A 14426-nucleotide genomic window follows, 5' to 3' on the forward strand; every position below is an offset into this window, starting at 1 on the left:
TATTGTAAGACACCAAACTTCTCTGGATGATAGAATAGCTGTAGAAGAGAAAATTTAAAAAGTCAGGAAAACTGTAAAGCAAATATTATGGCAAACTTCTACAAACAAACAAAGACAAAAATTAAAAATATGAATAAATGACATTGTCATTGAAGGTCTTATAGACACAGGTGCAGATGTAACAATAATTGCACCAAAATTTTAGCTTCCAAATTGGACTCTTCAGGAAGTAACTGTTCAGCTTTTAAGGATTGGAACATTATCTTGGGGAAAACAGAGTGTGAAATGAGTCGAATGTATAGGGCCAGAAAGACAGAGAGGTAAATTAAAGCCATATGTACCTAACATAGCAATGAATTTATGGCGGCATGATTTGTAACAGCAATGGAATACTCAGATTAACATTTGTCAAATTTCATAAGTAAACCTTAAATTAATGTATGTTTCTGGAAAAAAAATTAGAAGGTATTATAAAATAGTCCCCAACCATTCAGGTTGTACAAGAACAAGGTACAACAGCTGTTGAACTTTCAAAGACAGCAACAGCCTTGCCTTTAAAATGGTTAATGGACAAACTTGTGTGGGTTGAGCAATGGCATTTAACATCAGAGAAATTACAGACCTTAAAACAGTGGGTACAGGAACAGCATACTGAAGAATCAACAAGCACTTAGAATTCTGCTGTATTTGTTATTTAAAAAAATCTGGAAAATGAAGTATGGTAACAGACCTAAGAGCTGTTAATGAGGCAATTCAGACAATGGGCTCCCTACAGTCTGCAAATCATTTACTTTATCTATTACCTAAAGGATGGCCTCTTATAGTTATTGATTTAATAGATTGTTTCTTCACTATACCTTTACAAGAAAAACTCAGAGAAAAGTTTGCCTTCACAGTACCTACTGATAATAATTCTCAGCCTGGTAGGAGGTATCAATGGAAGGTTCTCCCACAGGGAATGTTAAATAGTCCCACCCTGGGCCAATATTTTGTACAACAGCCATTGGAAATTATACATAAGCAATTTAGTCAATCTATAGTTTACCATTATATGGATTATATCTTACTAGATGATTCAATTGTAGATGTTTTAGAGAAAATGTTTGAAGAGGTAAAGAATATTTCATCTTGTTGGGGATTACAAATTGCTCCTGAGAAAATACAAAGAGGAGATTCAGTTAATTATTTAGTATATAAAATAGGTCTACAAAAAATTTAACCCCAAAAGGTACAAATTAGGAGAGATCAATTGCAGACTCTTAATCGGTTTCAAAGATTGTTGAGAGACATTAACTGGCTATGGCCCACAACTGGATTAACAAATAAGAACTGATTAACTTGCTTTAAACCTTAAAAGCTAACAAAGACTTAAGCAGTCCAAGAGAATTATCACCTGAGCCTGAGAGAGAATTGGTTTTGGTAGAAAAAAAATTTACAGGATTCACATGTGGATCATTTGGACCCAGAGCTTGATTGCATTTTGGTTATTTTACCCTCTATGCACTCTCCTATAGGAATCTTAATGCAGAGGGAAGATATTATCTTGTAATAGATCTTTTAACTACATAAACAGAGTAAAAAATTTAAAAAATTTTGAAAAATGTCTCTGAGTTGATTTCAAAAGGGAAATTGAGACTTTGTCAATTAGCAGGAATAGACCCAGCAGAAATTGTAGCACCTTTTACTAATGATGAAATTGAAAAATTATGTTCAGAAAGTGAATACTGGCAAAGAACATGCAGTAATTTCTTGGGAGATATTAGCACATATCCCCTAAGCAAGAGAATTCAATTTATAAAGAGTACAAATAGATACTTCCTCACATTGTCTGGGGAACACCAACTTTTTGGAGCCCCTACCTTTTATATTGATGCAAACAAATCAGTCAAGGCAGGATACAAATCTGTAAAGTGGCTCAAATCCCTTCTAATTCTGCCCAAAATTCAGAATTATATGCTATTCTTATGGTATTAATGAATTTACAGAACGTCTTAACATAATAAATGACTCTCAATATGCAGAAAAAGTTGTTTATACATTGAAACTGTTTATTCTTGATGAGTCTGAATTAACATTGTTATTTATTCAGTGACAAGAAATAATCAGGAATAGGAATCATTTCTTATATATAACACACATGCAATCCCATACAGTTCTGCCAGGCCCTCTAGCAGAAGGTAATGACAAAATTGATCAACTATTGATGAGAAATGTGCTTGAGGCCTCATAATTTCATAAAAATAACACCATGTCAATAGCAAAGGTTTGAAAAAAGATTTTTCCATCACTTGGCAACAAGCCAAGGAAATTATAAGGAAATATCCTACTATTTCTTTATACATACAATCTCTACTACCTGTAGGAAGTAACCCAAAATGTACTCAAAGGAATGAAATCTGGCAGATGAATGTGTTTCATTTTAAAGAATTTGGGAAATTAAAACATGTACACTATACCATAGACACATATTCAATTCAGGATTTCAATGGACAACTGCTTTGAGTTCTGAAAAGGTTGAATCTGTAATCACATATTTGCTAGCAGTTATGGCAATCATGGGTATACCTGTAGAAATTAAGACTGATAATGATCAAAGATACATCTCTAGTAAAATGAAATAGGTTTTTTTTTGTTTGTTTTTGCTTATTACAATATAAAGCATATTACAAGTATAACACAATCCTACAGGGCAAGCAGTTATAGAAAGATCTAATCAACTCTAAAGGATATACTAAATAAACAGAAAAAGGTGACAAAGATCCCCAGAAGTAGATTGCATAATGCTTTATTAACTTTAAATTTCTAAATGCTAATGAAAAAGGAACAACAGCTGTGGAGAGATATTGGCTAATACAAAAACTATGAAATTAAATTAGCCTGCATACTTTAAAGATATACTGACCTCAAAATGGAAGCCTGGATATATGTGATGTTGCCAAAGAGGCTTTGTTTTTGTTTCTACAGAAGAAGAAAAGCTATGGTTACCATCAAAATTGATAAAGGTTTGATTTGAATAAGAAAAACCTCTTAAGTAGAAGAGGTGATAGTACATCAACCAGCATGACCATTCAACTTAAACTAATTTATACCACTAACAAAAGCTTTTCATTTGATCAGATATAACTTGCCAAAAGGAAACCTCCCGAATATTAGAGTTGGGTCAGGGTTTTGTTTTTGTCTTTTCAGGAGAATAATGATTAAGGAATCTGAAGACCACCAGACAAATGAGACATCTGAAGAAAAAGGACAAATCATCTAGAAAAAAAAAGTCCCAAGCAAAAGAGTAAATAGACCTATTAGTATATCACATTTCCAACAGGATAAAATTTCATAAATCTTCCTAGATGTTTGTTTCTGCTTTTCTCTACAGACATAATGAAAATGGTATGTTTGTAGTCCCAGTTCAACTGAAAACTAAATCTGCCTTTGGAGCTGGACTGTGGCTTTCTTCTTCTCTAAACCTAAGCATGCTGGTTAAAGTACAATCCAAAGTCTCTGTATCATGTCAGAAGAGCCACCTGATATGGGACAGAAGAAAAACAAAAATTAAGGGACTATTCTATTGCTACTAATCTCATGATCCTTGATGATCCTTGGGGTTTTAACTCTTTAAAGTTTTTCTTAAATATATACATATACATATATATATATATATACATATATATATATAATCTCAAAATTTATAAGATTAATATACAATTTTAACTTTTTGTCATGATTTTAATGGCCATATGAGTACTAACTAATTCTAGAAAAAGACTTTACCTAGCTTCCTATACATGATTTCAGGTTTGAGTCTCTATCAGGTAACTAGGAATTAAGTTTTTGTATTCTGGATATACATAAAAAATATTGATCCTTTCACCTCCTTGAGATCTGCTGTATATGCCATATAAAGGGTTAAAATTTTTTGCAATGAACCATGACCATGCCTAACAGTGACCTTTGAAGTCTCCAAAAGGAGGATAGGGCCACACAATGACTATACAACCAGGACTATGATAACAGCACTAAGCTAAAATATATCACCTAAAGATCATCTTGGACTCTAAGCTGCTCAGGACAATTTCAAGATGCTAGCTGACATGATCCAGTCTCACAGACTACTCTAACCAGGACTTGAGATAAGTCCTGAACTTTCCCGTTATGCAGAGACTGGACTACAAATGATATAGCTACTTCTCTTGGAATTGACAATCAACCCAAATTTTTCTTTTCAGGATCCCCCAAAGATGCCATCTACCCCAAACAGTAGGAAGTAATTTTAAGGACACAGTGCCCACATTCCCAAGAGGTGGGGTAGATTTTTGGTCTTTTAATGGGTTAAGGATATTTGTTATTGTTTACTGTAGTTGGTTACAAGTTGTTATTGTTAATTGTTAAAATAAAGATGAACAAAGGGTATTAGATTCAGGGTTCTTGTTTTGAAAAAAAAAGAGAAAAAGTGGATATAGAAATGATAGGCTAAAAGGATAGATTATTGAATCTACTCTGAAAAGAAGAAAAAGGAATATAGATAGGATAATAGGATAGATCATTGATTCTATTTTTAAGCCAAAATAGCAACTAATAGTCTTAAATATTTTATGTTGATATGGATTTGTATATATTGATACAAATTTAAGTTTATTTTTGTTTGAACATACTGTATATATGCTTCTAATCTTGTTCAAGGTATATCTATACTGATCATTTTACAGTGTTGTACAAATTTCTAGTCCTTGAAAGTTATTATTACCAACTATTTAAAATAATAAGGAAATTCAGGTTAGTAATTAGTCACCTAATACAATCAAACTTGTAGTCATATTAGGTATGTTTTCAAGGTTAGACAGAGATATATTTTAAATAGAAAGGTCATCTTCAAACACTGTTTTAATATTATAGTTTTTGTTTTGTTTTTTTTAATGACAATGAGACATGTCTACTCCTGGCAACACCAATCTATTTCAGAGAAGATGATTGACATTGAAGGAACTCCATAAGGAGTTTACTTCCTTTGTGGCAAAAGTTAGCCACTGGCCAATAAAATGCCCTTGCCTTGACTGATGACAGTATGCTGTACAAATTGGACAAGCAGGACACAAAAGGAAGTGACTGATGTACTTTGCCAAGACAAGGTAGGACAGCCCTTCAGAAAATTCTGCTTCACAAACAAGTCTGTTGGACATGGTAGGCATACAGGTTGAAGATGGATTCCCCAACATTACAGAGGAACCTTGGGTGACTGGCCAGGCATCAGGCTGTTTCTGCCTTTTTTCACAATTTTTGGAAATCTCTTGTTTTCATTTACTCAGTTGCTATTATTTCCTTCTCAGGTGTCTGATGGAGTAGAAGACTTTATAGTTATAGTTTTCTTGTTACCAGATTTAGAAAAGAAATTCACTAAAGAGGTGTAAAGTATATAGGGTTGAGGGAAATTAAAAGATAATTTTAGTAATGCAAGTTAGAAGAGAAAGTGAATTAGGTACAGCCTTTTGGACTCACCAAGAAAGGATAGACAATGGAGTATTTTCTCTGAATTTGTCAAATGTTTATGAACTAGACATTGTTAATGTAATTACTGCCTGTATATACTATATGTAGTTATTGTGCTTATTGTATAGTTTCTCTTATATTAGCTATAACCTTCTTTTATTTTAGAAAAAAATTTTTTAGAAAAAATGAAAAAACAGAAGGGGAAAATGTAGTGATGTTTTGTTTGTGCCCTAACAAATAAAGCTTGCCTGGAGATTGAAGTGTGGAGCTAGCCACTAGTTAACCATAGAGACCAGGCAGTGTGGCACACACCTTTAATCCCAGCACTTGTGAGGAGAAAGCAGGAACATCAGGAGTTCAAGGCCACCCTGGGCTACACTAGACTGACTCAGTCTGAAAGAGAAAGGCAGTGGAGGCTCACGCCTTTAGTCCCAGCACTAGGGAGGATCATGCCTTTGATCTCAGCACAGTGGAAACTCACAACTTTAATCCCAGCACTGGGGAGGTGGAGACAGCATTATAAGAAGGGAAGAGACAGGAGATCACCTGTTTTCTGTCTGAGGATTTGGTAAAGGTAAGAAGTCTCTCTAGTGGCTAGTTCCTTTACTTCTTTGATCTTTCAGCATTTACCCTGATATCTGACTCCAGGTTTTTATTATTGAGATCAATTAGAATTTGTGCTACAATATCCATCATGGAAAATATGTAATTTTTGTGCAAAATCATAGTTAATAATTTTTATTTTATGTGTATCAATTTCAATATTACTTAAACAATGATTTATATGTAAAATCCATTTAACAAAATAATTCACTAATTTAACACTGTCTCTGAACATTATGTATTTAAATTTTTGTATTTTCTTTCTTTTTTATAAGCTATTCACTAACACACACTTTGTTAGACCAATCATATTTTTAATGGTTAAACGTGTAAAAAAGATAAGATTTAAAAAAAATAAACAATTTAGTTATTTGGTGCCTTTCATAATTCCCCAAAAATAGTAAAAGCAATTAAAATTCTGGGAAAGTATTCAAGGAAATTTCAATACATTTTAAAAACAAACCCACAAGATTTTGACAGGGGAATATAAAAAAGGAATACAGTATTGGTGATGCCTAAAGTGAAAGTCTGGGAAAATTCTCAAGCTTTGATCTGCTGTTTTTAAACAGCTAACAATTAGAAAAGAGAGAATAAAAGGACATGGCCATCACCAAGAGAATGAGGTCAGCTACATTTCTCACTGTCGTTCTTCCTTTAGTGCTGATATTTTAGCCACACTCTTCTTGTTCAAGTGACAGATCCAACCTCACATGGTACAGTCATATAAACTGGGGGCTTCTACAATCTTTTGAACTAAAATCAGGTCATTCCCAGGGCTTTGAAAAATCTACACAGCCTGACATGGTGACACATGCCTTTAATTCTACTTGTAACACAGAAGCAGGTAGATCTTTGTGAGCTCATGGACAACCTGTTGGGCATAGAGATTTCCAGGCCACCCAGGGCTACCCAGTAAGGCACTCCTGCCAAAGGGCAAAGGGGAGATTCCACACAACTCAGAATCACTTTGGAACCTTGGTGGCTGAGTCAGGGAGGAACATCAAAGCAAACGCTGCCATGGAAAACAAAAGATATTAGACAGAACTGAAAGGAAAGGGACAGGTATAAGTTACCTGGCTAAATATGTGACTGAAAATCAGTGGGTGCCCTCTTTTATGATAGTAACACAGTTGTTTCAGAAGGTTTATTTGCAGTTAGATGTGAGCTGTATAATACAATGGAAAAATCAAGTTTAAAAAACAAACAAAAAACAAAAAAAAATTTCCATTGTAGTGAGAATCAGTTCAACAACATTTTGACCATTTTTCCCCCAATTTTAAGATCTCTTTCAAGCTTACTGTTATATTTCCAACCATTTGCAGGATTTTTTAAAATGCTGTTTTTAAAACAATCACCTCAGTACTGTATGGATCACATTACATGTTCTGCTAGCATGAACTTCATTGATGGTATTTGGATTATTATTATGTTTTCTGAAACATAGCATGTAGAACAGAAAAGATTATTCTCTCCTCTTCTAAGAGTAATTTTATAACGTCTGCCCCTGTGTATTGAAAAGCCTCCTAAAAAGCTAGGATGAGACTCAGTGGATAAATTTTCAAGGACTTGGATTATGATGCTGAACATATACATAAAATTCCAGGCCTGGCGGCACTCCCATGATCTCAGCACCCGTATTCGAAGACAGAAGGATCCCTAAGTCTTGCTGGGCAGATAGTGTAGCCCATTGTTAAACTCCTATTTCAGTAAAATAACCCAACCTTATATTAGAAAAGAAGGGGGAAATAATGTCAAAAGAGATAGATGATACCTGATGTTGACCTCTGGTCTCCACATGCACATGCAGTGATCCATATACATGTGTGCACACACTCAACACACAAACGTATCTAAGGATGCACTCCCATACATGGAAACAAATATGTGACTTCACAAACTTTGTTGACTGCTGGTTGTTTTACTGGGGCAAGTTCTCACTATGTAGCCTTGGCTAGAACTCAGCAAGTAAACCAGGCTGGTCTCAGCTTCCTAGAGATTTGCCCACCTCTTCCTCATGAGTACTTCTGGGAGTAAAAGCATGCACCACCTCACTTATCTGCACAATTTTTATTATCTATCAATCTATTTTGAAAGCAATCAAAACAGCTTTCAAAACCATTACAGGCGCTTTTACATAGGACAAAAATATTTCCTAATGAAGTTATATGTTTATAACATTAAACAATATAAATACTTTAATTTTGCATTGCTATAAAAATATTTTTAACTGTAAAACAAACATTTAGAAGACACCAAATTGAAAAATAAATTCCGATATTAACAGGACAATCCTTTTCTGTTGTCCCAAGTTAAAAGTTTCATCTGTAGTGAAACATCTGCAAGAAGATCACAGGAAAATGATAAATATTGGCAGGCATGCTGAAAACTCAACCATGACAAACTGTGAGAGAATGTCATATGCTGGGAGATAATACATTTGAATGTATGAAATTCCCTGCCCAGCATGAATCAAAGGCTCTGAGCTAATGAGGTATACTTTGCAAGATTTTTATTTTATTGTGCTAATAACACTGCTAGTAATTGGAGCCTATCAATTAATATCAGCTATTAAGTCTTAATATATAACAACTGAATAAGAATATTTTAGTTTAAAAGTGATATTCAAGGTCCAAATCACCACTTTATTTAAAGACGGCATTTTTCATCTGTTCAGAAGCCAAATGGTCGTCAAACAGAGGAACAGCTGGCACAGATGTCAAAGAATTCTGTGTTCTGTGCTCCTCACAGCTAAGGCCGAGATTTTCAGGAGCCTCAGGGGAGAATAATGAGTAGTTACCTTGAAAGAAAGGTGACAAAGTTCTCACTTTTAGTTTTTAAGTAGTTATATTTATGGAAGGATTCTATTCCTCCAGTATAGCTGAAGCCATTCTTAATAGATGAAACACTGAGCCACATCAGTCATAACCTCTCAAAACCCATGAGATGCAGCATAGTGACCCTGCCTGTGGCTTTGTAGTAAGTCAATAATAGATGCAGAACTTATTTGGGAAGCAGTATGGAGTGCATGGTTCCATTTGTATCTCCATTCTCCCTTAATTTTTGCAGCAAAACAAAGTTCACTAAGGTCTTTTTCTGCAAAATCATTTCGGTCCCTTTCTGCAAAAGTACTGTTCCATGGCCCTAAAGTACTCACAGTTGCCCACAGTCTGGCTAGACTACATATTCATAAATATAGGAATAAAAACCTCCCAAATACTTTACATTTCTTTTAAACACAGTAAAAACAAAACAAGAAAACTTCAGTGTATATGTTTGTATAAGAAACTCTCATCATAGATGATTTTTGCCTCATAGTTCTCAGAAGTTCCATGAAATGATGAGATGCATTGGGTTCTGTGAAGTTACAGTTTTTTTGTGGCTCATAGGATGTTTCCAGACTTGTTGCATTCCTCTCTATCAGATGTCTATTCCTATTTAACCTTGAGACCTCAATTGTGTGAATGCAAATAGTTCAACTGTCCTTCTAACAGAGTTGACTCCTTTCAAGAATTCTTGGAAATTTTTTTTTGTAATCATATATGTATATAGTCTGACTTGTGTTCTTAAAAGTTTATTTCTGATTAACATCTACTATGGCCAAGCTAACCTTTGAAAGAATACACCCCCAAATTCTACAAATTAGTTAAATCATTTTCTACACCAGTTGCCTGATACATAGTACTGTACTTCCAATATTGCAGATTTGTTATATATAGTTTATCTGACTTGGGCTTATTTTCACAAAGACAGAATTTTATACCAGTGCTCCAATTTTCACTTCTTCAATACTGATGCTGCAAGATACATCTCTGTCTCTTTAGCTATATCTCTATAGCTATATCATCTATCTATTATATATATATATATATATATGTGTGTGTGTGTGTGTGTGTGTGTGTGTGTGTGTGTGTGTGTGGTTTATTGGAACATTTCTATATGAATTTATTTTTGTCTAATTTTAATTGGCTTGCTTATGTTCTTAGTACTGATTTTAGGTAGTCTTAATGTTAGCAAATACTCACATTTATGCTATTTTAGTCACTTTTTCTCGCCATAGACTACTGATTTACTGAGGTTTTCTTTTGCTGAGAAGAGCCATTTATGTGTTATAAAGTCAAAGGTATAATTTACCTTTATAATTGTTGCCTTCATGAGTGCTCATTGCAGTAATTTCTTCCTAACGTAGGGCAAGAAGATAGTCTTCTTACTCCCAGGGGCTTTATGATTGCTTTTATATTTATAATTATGATTAAGATTTAATTAATTTTATGATAATTGTTATAAAAATTGGCTTTGAAAACTTAACACAACAGTACAATATGTTCATAATTTCCACCCATTTCTTCCCCCTTCCAATTCCTCCAAGTTTCCTCCAAATCTCTCTAACCATTCTATAATTATTATCATTTAATATATACGTAAATGCATATGTACACATGCTGCTTTCCTTTAGTGTTTGCTGTACATGTGTCTAGGGCTGACCGTTTGGGACTGCATGATCTGCCAAGAGGTTTATGTTCCTGGAGAAAACAGATTGTCACTCTCAGCAGCTAATGATTGCCTATAGCACTTCTTCTCTGGCTGGGGACTTATGAAATTTCTACCATTCACACTGGTATGTCCACTGGTGGGGTTATTGTGTAGGTCCCGTTTAGGAAAACTTATTGATGAGATTTCATGGGTGGGCCTTTCCTGCCATGTCTAGAAGGTACTCTCTCATGGAAAGCATCTTGGTCCTGCAGCTTTTATAACCTTTCTGTCCTATTTCTACAATGAGCCTTAGGGAGAAGGGTTGTCTTTGAGACATATCAAATGGAGCTTTGCATCTATGGTCAGTTTTCATTCAAACCACCACACCATGCTCGGTAGCGTGTGTCAGATCACCTGCACGGCCTCACTGGCCTTAAGCCATGGTATTTTCCTGGTTCTTTTTTTAATTAAATTGAGTGTGCCATTTTATTTTGATCCTTTGCTAGATAGGAATATTTGGGTATACATTCTGGAAATATCTGCAATATTATATGTGTGTAAACAGTGATATCTGATATTCCCACAATATCTAGTGATTTATAGATTTCAAATAAATTATATTAGAGGATATTCTAAGCAGAATCAGCCAAATATAAGGAGGCAAATACTGTTTATGCTTATTTGTGACATGCTCATTGAAATCACCATTAGAGAGCAGAGGGATAATTATTAGAGGTGGAGAGTCATGAAATCCAAGAGATGGTACAAAAGGGCAAGTCCTCTAATTTCAGTTCGATATGAGGAATGCTTGATATTTATTATATCTGTCACTCATTATGATTAATATTGCTAATAAATCAGTAATTTACTTTTCAGTATCATTCAATAAATAAATTTTGAATTTTCACATCACAAAATAATGTCAAATATTTACAATGATTGACAGATTCACTAACAACTTTGATTATTGAATATTATATTAAAATCATAACATCATTTTCTGTTTTCAATATATATTGATCATAATGTATCTAAAATAAGTTAAAATTGTTTTATTTTAATTATAAACTTTTATGATTGCTATTTTACAAGCATAATCTTTCTTAAGATCTACTTTTAATATATTGTTATATTTTTTATTAAAGTAGATAGAATTAAGTATTTCTAACTCCATACATAAATATTCTCACAAAAATACACACATATATATGTATTACACATATTTCTTGGCTTATCTGTATTCTTTTGTTGAAGAAATTAACAGCAAATGATCATTTTATAGACTTTATAGAGGTAAAATTTAGCCTTTAATTTTATCCTTCACAATGAATCGACATGAATTTCTCTTGAGAAAACTAAATATTTGAGTTTCAGCCACCATTTGTACCAAAACAGATTTCATCTCTAAGAAGACACTCTAGTTATTCAAAAACCCCTCTGTGTGTTCACATGCCATTCCATGTCAAAGCTTAAATGTTGATGTGTTAAAAGCAACATATCATCTTGATCACACTGTGTGACCTTTGGTACATTGTGAGGTTAAAAAAATAGTAGATAAGATCCTCTCATATCTGATCTCCCATGAACTTACCGTGTGAGAACTTGTGGTTTTGTAGTAAGCACTAGTGTCTTCTCAACACGAGCTTCACGCGGGAATGGTGTGAATAATTCAGTCCCTTGAAGACACTCTTTTCCAACATTCTACAAACGGGCCACTGTGGTACTGGAATTGATTTTTACTTCGCTGTCATACATGAGTTTTTTCAGTGTTTCCCTGATGTATTTATTTCTTCATCTTGGAAAGCCGTATTTAAACAATTATGGCAAAAAATTTATACTGAAAACAACTTCAAACACTGAACCAATGATACTTCACCAACTTCACTGAAACAGACTCGCCTTCATATCAAAGTGAAACAGCCCCTGTAAGAAAATTAAGACAATGCCAAGCTACAGTATGTTTGTTTTTCACAAGTTGTCAGAAGAAAACTAGCATTTGGGTGGCTTCTAATTTGTCAGCAATTATTAACGGGTGTTGCCAGTGACAAAGTTCCCAGTGGGCCTTAGTCCTTCCTCACCATTGCACAAGATCCAGGCCCATCAGTAAGCAGCTGCTGCCATCCCCGGGCACACATTGCAGTGTCATTTTACAAGGAAGCTTCCCTATTAAAAAAGAAACATTTTAAAATGGTCATTAATGGGCTTCCATTTTAATTTTTAAGGAACTCAATTAGAGCAGATGAAGTTTAGTTGTAGTATTTTTTTTTTATAAATTTTCACATAAATCTCCATTTCTATGAATGTTCCTTAAAATGAAATTTTAAATGTTAAAATCTCCAGACAATACATAAAAATAGACAATATCAAGCCTGGATCCTCCTTCCCCCTGCAGTAGGTCAGCCCGGGACTTTTAACACTCTTTGGTTAGCTCACTTGTACATCTGCTGATGACCTGGCAAATGTACCTTCTTCAGCTGACTACATTGGTGACACCTAGAACAATTCTACTCTACTTTTCAGTCTTGTACTACAGAGTCTTCTCTGGTCTAGAAGGCTTTTGTACACTGGTAGAGGTATGAAAGGAGAAAATCCCATCACATAAAACCTTTTCAAGCCCCTGCTTGCCTGACATCTGCTGACACCCAAAGGATCAAAGCAAATAACGTGATCAATTTAGCATCACACTGTGGTGAGATCAAAGTGATCTATCTGGGCAAAGACAATTATGAGGTGCCCGGCTCAATAGCAGAAATCAGCTACTGCATCATTTAAGAGCCTTAAACATATTTTACCTACTCTTAATTCCCTTAAATTTCATTGTATATGTGATTACATCATAGCAATTAGAGTTGAGATTATTAGATTTAATAGTACCATTTTGTTTCTAGATCTCTGAGTATGTTTATGTTAGGGAAAGCTTATGCATTTAAAGAAACACAAAGAATGTATTGGCATTGGGAAATACCCTTGAATTTGTTTTGACTGGATTTCTTGATGTCCTGTGTACTCTCTATGATAAGAAGCAGTTATCTTTAACATGTGGTCTTTTTCCTAGTATGCAAATATTACTCAGTAATTCAGATGTTTCTATACATGAAAAAGACGCATAAAATTAATCTATATCAATCAAGGATATTTGTAGATCTTTTAAGACATTTAAGAGAAGATAATGACTGACAAAGAATGCAAAATGGATCACGAAACAGAAAACTGATGTCATGCTGGTCCAGTTTGGAGATTACACTGTCAGCAATTGGGACAAGGGCAGTTTTTTTTCCAAAATGTCTAGCTTTTTCCATAAAGAAAAACTCCATATGCAGTTTCCTCAGTGCCCATCATCTTCTCTGAAGTAGATTGGTACTGCCAGGAGCAGGTGTGTTTCAATGACATGAAAAGGCTTGTTATTAAAATATTTTACATACCATATTCTGTTGGTCTTTAAAGTATTTGAAGATAATCTGATCTCTCTGAATATATCTCCTTAATCTGGAAAATCAACCTAATATAACTATAAATTTGATTATTATAGATGATTAACTATTAACCTGCATTTCTTAATTATACATTATGTATTTAAATGAGTTGCAGAGGCACAGTACACTAAACAAGTGTCAAAACATGCATACAGTATGGCAAAAATAACTTTAAATTTGTATCAATAAACCAAAATCCATAAGAAGGTAAAATATTTTGAGATTAATAATTGTCTTTGTGGATTAAAGTAGATTCAGTAATCTACCCCTTTATCTCATCATTTCTATATAATATCCCACCTTGTTTCATTTATAAAGAGATTTCTGAATTTAAATTCTTTGTTTCTATTTTTTCCTGACTATGAGCAATAACAACTTGTATCCAAACCTCTTTAAATGATG

Source organism: Peromyscus eremicus, chromosome 13, assembly GCF_949786415.1.
Source record: "Peromyscus eremicus chromosome 13, PerEre_H2_v1, whole genome shotgun sequence".
Classification (NCBI taxonomy): Eukaryota; Metazoa; Chordata; class Mammalia; order Rodentia; family Cricetidae; genus Peromyscus; species Peromyscus eremicus.